Here is an 11,229-nt window from a genome sequence, read left to right on the forward strand (position 1 = left end):
TCCTTGGGCCCCTACACCCGCGTGGAAGACCTGAAAGAAGCTCCTGGCTTCTGGCTTCGGATCAGCTCAGCTCTGACCATTGCGGTCATTTGGAAAGTGAACCAGCGGAAAGGAAGACCTCAGTCCTCTCTACTTTTCTCTGTAACTGTCTTTCAAATAAATAAAATAATTCTTTAAAAAAGAAGAACGTATAGTGAATAAAATAGAAATAGTATATGTCCTTTGAATTTAGAGGGAGACTAGATAATTAAGCAAGTGATGACAATTAGATTTGATAGGTGCAGCTGACGCTGTGGCTCAACAGGCTAATCCTCCGCCTAGCGGTGCCGGCACACCAGGTTCTAGCCCCGGTCGGGGCGCCGGATTCTGTCCCGGTTGCTCCTCTTCCAGGCCAGCTCTCTACTATGGCCCGGGAGTGCAGTGGAGGATGGCCCAAGTGCTTGGGCCCTGCATGGACCCTGCACCCCATGGGAGACCAGGATAAGTACCTGGCTCCTGCCTTCGGATCAGCACGCTGTGCCGGCCGCAGCGGCCATTGGAGGGTGAACCAATGGCAAAGGAAGACCTTTCTCTCTGTCTCTCTCTCTCTCACTATCCACTCTGCCTGTCAAAAAAAAAGAAAGAAAAGAAAAAGATTTGATAGGTGCAGTGACCTCAGTGATAGCCAGCTTTGAGGTACTAGGATCTTAAAGCTGGACAAACCCAGAGAAGAAGCTAATTGCGCTGGTGTGTCAGCTCCTTTACAGATCTTCCCTGGCCCTTACCTACATCCTCAGCTGAGGCTGGACATGCTGTTCTCCTCAGATCCTGTGGCCTCCAGAGCCTACTTCCACCTGTTCCTTCAACACTTTGCATTGAAAATGTACATGCGTGACCACTCCCACTGGATGCACAGCCTTCTTAATTTAATCTTTGTATCTGCATCCACCACTTCTATTGTACCAGATGGCACAGCTCCTAAAGCCTCATGGGCTCACAGCAGGTTTTTTGAGTAGACATAAGAAGCAACCCACAATTTGAGAAAAGCAGTGACAGGTGCAGGGACTCGGGCTCTCATCAGAGTCCAATTAGCTCAACAGTCAAGGACCAGCTCTAACCAATTAAATACTAACACAGAAAATATCTAATGAAGGTAATTCCTTGATTGACTCCATTCTTGTGCAGAGTTTTATTTTACTGACCAAGTATTTTTAATTTCCTCCTTTAAAAAGACTTAAAGAGATGATGTGGCCAAAACCCTTTGATCTCAAAGAAAGTGAGGGCACGCACGCGCACACACAACACACACACACGCTGCGCAGAATAATTTGACATTTCTCTGACTCTTTCCAATACTGAGGACCCATCAACAGGTAGTCCCTGACTTCTCTTGAAGGGACAGGTTCCTAACAAATTCAGCAGAAGAACAAAATGGGAAAAAAATGCTTGAAGATAACTCCAAGGCATTGCTTACTTTGCTGATGGCCTGAAGATGCGGCAGCAGCATCCTGATTAAGGTCTGGGGTACCAAGACAGGCAAGCGCTTTTCCAACTTGAATCAGGAGAGCAGATTTCTGAGTCTGGCTGGCATCTGAGAATCTGCAGGTGAGTTATCAGCAAGCACCTTTGATTCCTCCAACATCTGCCCTGATCCACCGTTCCACCAGTTATTTCTTCCTTCTCTCTTGCTCTCGTCAATCTGAATCTCTTTGTTCTCTCTGAAAGCCCAGCTTTGTTCTACCTCCTTGCCTTTGCACAGATTAAACTCTGGCACCAAAATTCTTCCACCTTCACTTCCCACCCATCTCTGTATATGGAAATCTTTTTTGTTTTCAAGGTCTAACTCACATAGAAAATGCTCTAAAATGATTTTTCTGATTGTTCCTGCTTACTCTCTCCTTCCTGTGAACTTTGTATAAAACTCTCTACTTGTACATTTTTTCAAAAAATCATTGATTTATTTGAGAGGAAGAGGAGGAGAAAGAGAGAGAGGAGAGAGAGAGAGAAGCAGATATGTAGAGAGAATTCCCATCCACTAGTTTATTCCTCGCATGACCACAACAACCAGAGGCCCAAAGCCTAGAGACAGAAACAGAACCTGGTTTTCCACATGAGTGGCAGAAACCTAACTACTTGAGCCATCACCTCTGCCTCCCAGGGCTCACATCAGCAGGAAGCTGGAGTCAGCGCCAGAAATGAGAGACCAACACAGGTACCCCACTGTGAGACGCAGACATCCTAACTGGCATCTTACCTGTACACATTCTTATCCTTTTCTGTCTCTTGCGATGGGAGTTCATGAACTGGTTTTATCTTCTTTGTTAGCTGCAAGTTAAATTCATTGCTATATTCCTAGCTTCCCATACACAGAGGGTGTTCCATGCATTTGGAAGTGCAGTGTGGATTGGTCTTGCCACTCCTACACTTCTCTCTCTTTAAAATGATGTATGAATCTGGTGTCTGGAGGAAGTGAGGGAGAATGAACACTCCTGGATGCTATGCACTTCCTCAAATTATATCCTTTGTTCTCTTTGACCTGTACTCAGAGTACTATAACTTAGAAAGTATTCGATCCCACAGGAACAATGTGGACGGATAAATGAAGATGTAAGCAAATGTTTACTCTTCCAGAAACTTAGAGCAGCTTGGAAATAAGGATCTCCACTTGAGGAAGAGATGCAACCGAAAAGGTAGAAAGATGCTCAGATGCAAGAGACACTTCAGCACCACGCCAAGGGAATGGGATGTTATCCCAAGGCCAATGAAAAGAACCACCCAAGGATGGCGTCCCTTTTGTCTTTCTGAAAGATGATGTTGTGTGTACCAGGGACTGGAAGGGGCAGGGAGATAAGCTAGGGAAAGTTTGTTTTGATTCATTGACTGCACAATTTCTTTTGATTTACCCTGGGATAGGAGGTAGGAGAAATAGTAAATTTGTACAGCATGCAAACACCTTTTTATGCTATTAAAAAAAAAAAAAACCTGTAAAAATTAAATGAGCTATCTGTACACTGAAGCCTTCAAAACACCAAGGCAACACACAAATGTACGATGCACATTCCCTCTGGCTGAGGGAGAACGCAGCTTCAGATTAAGCAGTTTCTAGGAACACCATATTTATTCATTTTATGCATACAGTGAATTACAGCTATTTTTATTTGAAGCATTCATTTTTCCCAAGAAAGTGAGGAGAAGGGTACAAAGCTTGCCGAGCTGAGTGAACTAGGCAAGCCACAGAATGCTAAATGCAGAAGTAGATTTTAATGTAGGAAATCCAAAGCATTTCTTTTTTCTTTTTTAGCTTAACTCCTCATGCTCATATGTTTTTCAATAGACTTTGATTCACATCGCTTCTTGGCCTTTTGGCTAAGATCAAGTGCAGTTTGATTCACTTCTGTCCTGGATCAGAGGCAGAATCCAAGGTAAGGACCCAGTGCTCACTGCAGAAAGATCCCCTTCATCTCACTCCCCTTCCCTTCTGTGTGGGATATTCTGCTTTGCTTTGCTGTGACAGCTCTGAAGACAATCTGTAAAGAGAGGTGGTTGGGGAGGTGAGGCAGGGGCTCAGAGTTGGGGCCTTGCCCTATTCCGTTCTACCCTCTACATCAGTTAGAACACTTTATGCAGAGCCACGTGAAGAAATCGTTCTGGAGTAGGATATGAAATCCCCAGACTCCATTTTCTGTCAAAAGCATGGGCGAACAGCAATAGCTGCCAACTTTTTGCATGTTACTCTGTGCATGTTCCTTTCAAAGGCTGTTGGGGTCTGTGAATCCAGCACGACACTCGATTCTGCATGGCCAGAGAGATAAAAATGGCTTGCACCATTTTAAATGGCTGGGAAAAAAAATCAAAACAGTAACAATATTTTGTGATTAAAGAAAATGATATATTAAGAAATTTTGGTCTCCATAGTGAAGCTAATTCAAATACAACAATCCCCATTCACTACGTGTTGTCCACAGTTGCCTTGAGCTACAACGGCAGGACTGAGAGGCTGACACAGAAATCACATGGCCAAGGAAGCCTAATCTATTTACTGTCTGGCCCCAATAAAAAAGCTTTCTGACCCCTGCTCACCGCTTTCCCCATTTCACAGGTGAAGATGCTGGGACACAGAGAGCAATTGCTCCAGTCAAGAAGTGGTTTCAAAATCCATACCACTGAGACTCCAAAAGTTGCCCTCTCATCCTCTATGCACTACTGTGTTCTTAATGTTCTATGTTGCTCCTCAAAGACATCATTCAAAACCCACTCGAAGTAGCACAGCTCTGAGGCATATTTCTAACATTCAACCCTCTACAATTCTGTGTCTCCAACCAAATTTTTATACCATTTACTCTCTGTTCATTTCCTGCTAGTCCTTAGCCACACACTACCATAGTCACTCATTTACTTGTGCTCCTCTCCCAACAGGAGGTATAACCTGTTGAGAACAGGCAAAAGGCCTCTGTTCTTCTATCTTAGCCATTACCGCAGTCCCTGATGTGTTAGAGGATCTCAGAAAAAACATGATTGAACAAAAGTGACTAAACAGGCAAGTGTGATTCTTATCCCACCTCCTAAGTAAGCCCAGTTATGACAGGTGTTACAATCTCCCCGAATGTTTCTCCCCACAGAGCAGAGCACCATGCTGTCTCCTTCATTCGAGATGCCATGACTTGAACAGGAAAATAAAGATGCTGTAACTCTTCCTGGCACCGGCGTCTAATAACCCAACTCCCTTTGGGGCCTGTTTGTTTTGAGATTGTTCAGATGTGCATTTCAGAGTTTTGTTTCTCAGCTCAACTCACCCTTCCCATTGTTAGCTGGGCCACTCTAATTTTCTCTCCAAGCGGCCTGTATCAACTAATCATTATCTGCTAAGTCAAGTCCAGTTTCTTCAGCTTTGGCATTCAGAACCTGCATGGGGTTGCTCCCAAGGCAACTTCCCAGCTATAGCTTCCCCTCAGTTTCCTTAAATTCTAGACTCCCCTAGAGTTGCAAAACTGCTATCCTCATCCTACGGCCATGCATTTGACCGTGTAGTTCCCACCCCTGGGACGCCTGATGCCATGGTGAAGTGCCACCTGTCTGAGGACAAAGACTATGCCTCAGTTATCTGGGTTGTACTACTGGGCTTACGTTAGTAATTGCTTACAGAAAGAGCTCAAGAATGACTTGTTTGCTACTATGCTTGCCATCCCTTATTCATCCAACTGTTCTCACTTGAATCCTTCATGACTTGGGGTGGAATAACACAAAATGGTAGATAAAGAAACAATTACATATGTGCCTTCATTTTTCAGATGCCTTCATCCATCCAGCATTTATTAAACACCTACAATGTACTAGGAGCTCAATTGAGAACTTCCTATTTATTACCTGTTTTAATATTTACATCATCTCAATGAGAGAGACACTTCATTAGATAAAAGGGGAAATTAGCTTCATTAGATAAAAGGGGAAAGCTGGGCTCAGAGACATGGTGCCGTGTGTCCCAAGTCCAACAGCTATCTGTGTCTAAACATAGAACACTTACTCCTATTGTCCTCTCATTACATACCATCATCCCAAGATGACAAGAACTAACACACTTGGAGGAGATTTGAGATTTACACTCAGTTCCTTGATATAGTCATCCATTTATTTCACAAATATGGCATACACATCAGGAATACAGAAGAGAAGAGAAGAGCCATCAGATTTTTTGCCTCCTGGGGCATTATGTTGACTGGGAGACACACAATTTAAAAAAAAAAGCACTAAAATAATTATACATTTTGATAAAGACTATACGAAAATAAATGGAGTGATGTGATTGAGGTGTAGAGTTAGACCAGGGCTCTAGAAAGAGAATGAGATAATTAAAATAAGCCAGGAGGAGAGCTTTCAAGGCAGAGGGAACAGCTAGCTCCAAGGGCCTAGAGCACAGGACAGAGTGGATCACTCACAAAACAACGTGTGCCAGTGTGGTTGAGCATGATGAGAGATGGGTATGAAGTCAGGAAAAGTGGAGAATTGCAAAATGGCCATGTTGTCCATCTGACGTGAGTGTGAGCACCTCGTGAACTGCAATCATCCTGCAAAGGGACAGTCCTACCAACTGGCATTCTGTTGGATTCCATCATTCACCATTCCTCATTTCTCATATTTCTGCATGAAATATGTGTGTAGCCACACTAAGTAGAAAAATAGAGTACAGATAACTTCATGTTATGTCAGGGCAGGTGTTACAGCCAAATGAGTTTGTCAGGTCATGTTTTACTCCAGTGAGTTGCAAAATGTTGTTTTTCAGAGCACAGAGGATTTCAAAACTGCAGATAAAAGATTATGAATTGGCATCAATCTTGTCTTTGCTCTTCTCTCTTCCCCTCTCTCTTAGAATGCTTCCTGCAAAGCTGGTTGTGTCCTTACCTACCTTGTTAAGCTCTGTATTCTTCAAAGCCCAGGTCAAGTTCCACCTCTGAGAAGCAACTTTTTGCGTGTCCCTTGCTCCACATCCCCAGAAGGAGTTAATCATCCCACATCTCAGCCTCCTATGTACAATGTACCCAACACTGCAGCCTTTGTCAAGTTATATCGCAAGTCTGTATTCAAATATCTTGGCATTCTCACTAGTTGGGAGTCCTTGAGGGTGGTAAATATCTCTCACTCATATTTAGTCATAAGTCCCAGCACAGTGCTTGATTCAAAACATCATTGAAGGTGCTGGCACCTTGGCACAGTGGGTTAATCCTCTGCCTGTGGTGCTGCAATGCTGGCATCCCATATGGGCGCCAGTTCTAGTCCCAGCTGCTCCTCTTCCAATCCAGCTCTCTGCTATGGCCTGGGAAAGCAGTAGAAGATGGCCCAAGTGCTTGGGCCCCTGCAACTGGGAGACCGTGAAGAAGCACCTGGCTCCTGGCTTCGGATCGGCACAGCTCCGGCCGTAGCAGCCACTTGGGGAGTGAACCAATGGAAGGAAGACCTTTCTCTCTGTCTCTCCCTCTCACTGTCTGTAACTCTTCCTCTCAAATAAATAAATAAATAAAATCAGTAAAGAAGTGATTGTCAAAATAATTGCAAAAACCTTCTACCCAGTTCTCCTTTTCACAGCATGATTCTTCTTCAAAGCTTCCCATAACTTTGGTCCTATGTTTGTATTGCTAGGACAACTGTCATCGTCTAGTGAAAAATCCAGTACATTCACCCTAAAGTGTCGGCTTCTCCCTCCATTTCGACCTTAGTGTGAGTGCAGGAGTCAACAGAATAATTTGCTTCTTGCAGTTGTTAAGAGACTCTGGTTGCCTATCAGTGGCTCTATCATCTTCCAGTGCCTTGGAGTTCTCCATTGGATCCTCTGTATCCAAACCGTAGGAAAAAGATACAAGAGAACACAAGGACCTGCTAGCAGCGATGGGCCCAGGTCTGGAAGAGACATCCACCACGTTTCGTCCACTTGCTACTGACTGAAACTCAGCCTTACGACCACATTTACAGGTGATAGGGAAGCATCAAGTTCTATGATCAGAAAGAAGAGCAAGTGGTGTGGTAAGCTTCTGACTGGTCCTGGTCACATCTGCCATCAATAGAACTTATTTTGCATAAGAAAAACAGTCCATTTTCAGTTGAAAGAAACAAGTCACTGATCAAACACATTTCCTATGATTGTACACGTGGACTCCTAGAGTAGACCTTCAGTAAAAACCAAGTTCTACATTGTGAGAAGGACAAATTCTAAGAATGTTGGAAGTTCATCAGGCCCTGTGACATCTCTCATCCCTTGTTAACTACTACTTCTTTAGGATTTTCGCCTCTGTCGTATCTTCTTGGAAGTTCTGTTTCTTGCCCAGTTCTTTGTATAACTGAGTTATTTCTGGTCAGACTTGAAGGAGGGAAGCTAAGTAATGATGGAGAAAGTAAAACAAATGAAGTTCAAGGGACTTACACACAGGGTTTTGTTTTGATTTTTTTTTAATTGTCAAATGAGGAACTCCACAAACCTGGGTGGGGTTTTCAACATGATTGGCCTAGCTGAAACAGAGGAGGAAGTGAAAGTCAAAAGAAGGAATGGAACATTGGTTTTGGGTGCAAAACCTATACTATCACAAATGTTCTTTGCTTGTTTGTTTGTTTGTTTGTTTCACACTCATCATGATCTATGTTTGAAACAGAAAGCCTCTGAAAATTTAGTGGGTGGCCACGAAAATGTGCTTCTCAGATCCTTGCCACAGGAAGGAGTTGACTGAATGTGTCAGCTTCCCGTTCCCTGTGGAGTTCACACTAAGGTTGTATCTCCAATGGGTAGCTCCCAGCCAATGACTAAGCACCACAAGGACACTGGTCCAGGGCCGTTTATGGGAAATTTTGGCCCAAAGAGTCTCACTGGGTTAAGCAAATGTTAGAACTTAGAACCATACTACCATCTGAAGCTCTACCCAATTTCCTTCCTTCTTCCTCTCCTTTCACAGGTGTAGGACCTGCATCAAGGTTTGAATGCTCTCCCTGCCTCCTCATTTCCTCTCTCTTTTTCTGTACAGATGTTTCCTCCAATAAATCTCTTGTGTATCTAATTCTTCCTAGATGTTTTTCTCAGAGGACCTAAACTTCCACAGTAGTCAGACTTCCAGGTGCTCAAGGCAGACATATTTTTTGGACACATCTTGTGACATTCAGTTTGAATTTTACCCAGAGACTTGGACAGAGCTCGTCATAAAAGAACACTTGTTCTCCTATTCCTTGCTCCAGGAATTTCCAGTTTCTAGGAAAAAAAATAAAAACGCTCCTGGCATGTCACAAGAACTTAAAAAATCGCTACAACAAAATCATCTCATCTTCTATGCTACAATCAGATGAGTGAGTGTTCAACTGTTCACTGTAGAGATCTGAATCCCACAACAGTAAGGTGACTTACCCAAAGTGCTGAATGTCAGTGAACAGGTATAATAAACCACCATTACCTAGCTCCTGCTCTTGTAGGGTCTCCACATAGCCGCAGTAGATAACTGCATATTTCACACTCACCTGTAGGGTAGAATCAAAGCAGACAACCCAAAGTGATGATTTTGCATGATATTATCAATCAATTCAGCAAAAAAACTCAGTGCTGCAAAACAAAGAAACATCAACTCCACAAGTGTTTTCAAACCACCTTTAATCGACTGCTCAAAGTCATTATGAGCAGTAGAGCACACTTTCAGGTGCTTGATCTAATCCTAGTGCCCAACATCATGCCAAAAATACAGAAGACTCTTTACAACTGTCAGCTGACTATTGTTTTGTTTTGTTTTTTTGTTTTGGTTTTTGTTTTTATTTGAGAGATAGGGCTACAGACAGAGAGACAGAAAGAAAGGTCTTCCATCCACTGGTTCCCTCCCCAAATGCCCCCAACAGCCAGAGCTGGGATGACCTGAAGCCAGAAACCAAGAGCTTCTTCTGGGTCTCCCATGCTGGTGCAGGGGTTCAAGCACTTTCCCAGGCCATACGCAGAGAGCTGGATCAGAAGAGCAGCAGTTGGGACATGAATTAGCGCCCATATTGGATGTCAACACCACAGGCGGAGGCTTAGCCTACTATGCCACAGTGCCGGCCCCATTGGCTAACAACTGTTAGATGGACAAGCATTGGGATATCTCACATGAAATAATCTATATGTCAAAGACGACATTACAACTGTCTTTGTAAAAAGTACTCATTGTAAATACAAACAGAATACAACATATTCACTAGCAATTACAGATGTGTTTACTGCTGTTTCAGTATGTTCCAGGCTCTGTGCTTTTATGGCTCCATTCTTCAGATTAGGAATTAAAGGCACAGAGACATTAAGCAACATGTCACACTAATAAGCGGTAGAAATCAGAGTCAGGGGCCGGCACCATGGCTCACTAGGTTGATTCTCCGCCTGCGGCATCGGCATCCCATATGGGCACCGGGTTCTAGTCCCGGTTGCTCCTCTTACAGGCCAGCTCTCTGCTGTGGCCCGGGAAGGCAGTGGAGGATGGCCCAGATGCTTGGGCACCTGCACCCGCATGGAAGATCAGGAGGAAGCACCTGGCTCCTGGTTTCGGATCAGCATAGCTCCGACCGTAGCAGCCATTTGGGGGGGTGAACCAACGGAAGGAAGACCTTTCTCTCTGTCTCTCTCCCTCACTGTCTATCTGTCAAATAAATTTTTTAAAAAATGGAGCAGCTGGGACTCCTGTGGTGCACAGGCATCATAGGCAGGGATTTAACCCTCTGCACCACAAAAAAAAAAAAAAAAAGAAATCAGAGTCAACCCAGATTAGACAATTGTCCTGACATTCTATCTTCTTCCCAAATATGAACAAAAACATCTCCATTTTGGCCTAACCATGGAGAAAACAAGACCAAAGTCATGCCTAGTCATTTATTTAAGGAAATATTTTCTAGTGCTTCATTCAAGCTATCTAAATAATGTGATACAAAGAAAAAATATTTGGGCCTTTTGAGCTCTGAGCTAAATAGAGGAAGTTTTTAATTTTCTCAATAGAAACTTGATGACCAATGATTCCAAAGTGCTTGGTGCATTTCAAGCCATTTCTCTTAGCAATTTTCTGTAGGTTCCTGTTACGTTGTTGCCATTCTATGTATTGAAACTTGAAAAACATCCATAAAAAACTGCCGAGGGAAAGGATTAAAAGGAACGGCTTATCTTGACTAACCAATCTTGCTGAAAAGGCTTGATCATGACTGTACATGTAGCCCTTGAATGCGTCATTAACCTCAGCCACATTATCCAGTCTTTGGACACACTGACCAGCCCACATCAAAGGCTGACTATGGCCAGGGTGAGAGGCCATTTTCATTTCTTACCATGCTACCAAATCTGGGAAGTCATCTTCACACAGAAAAATAGCTCCATGCTTCCCTACAGAAGATTCAGAGAAGAGGAAACCAGAAAATTAGAAGGAAAAAAGGAAAGAAAAAGAACTTTGTATTCATTTCAGATTGAAACTTAATGCTTATTCTTTTTATTTCTTTTTTAAAAGAGCTATTTATTTATTTTGAAAGTCAGCATTACAGAGAGAGAGAAAGAGAGAGAGTGAGGGAGAGAGAGAGAGAGCATCCATCTGCTGATTCACTCACCAGATAGCCTAGCCCTGTGCCAGGCCAAAGCCAGGAGCCAGGAGCTTGATCCAGGTCTCCCACATGGGTGGCAGGGGTCCAAACACTTGGGCCATCTTCTGCTGCTTTTCCCAGGTCATTAGCTGGGAGCTGAATCTGAAGTGGAGCAGCCGGAACATAAACTGGCTCTCATATGGGATG

The sequence above is a fragment of the Lepus europaeus genome, chromosome 4, assembly GCF_033115175.1.
Source record: "Lepus europaeus isolate LE1 chromosome 4, mLepTim1.pri, whole genome shotgun sequence".
NCBI lineage: Eukaryota > Metazoa > Chordata > Mammalia > Lagomorpha > Leporidae > Lepus > Lepus europaeus.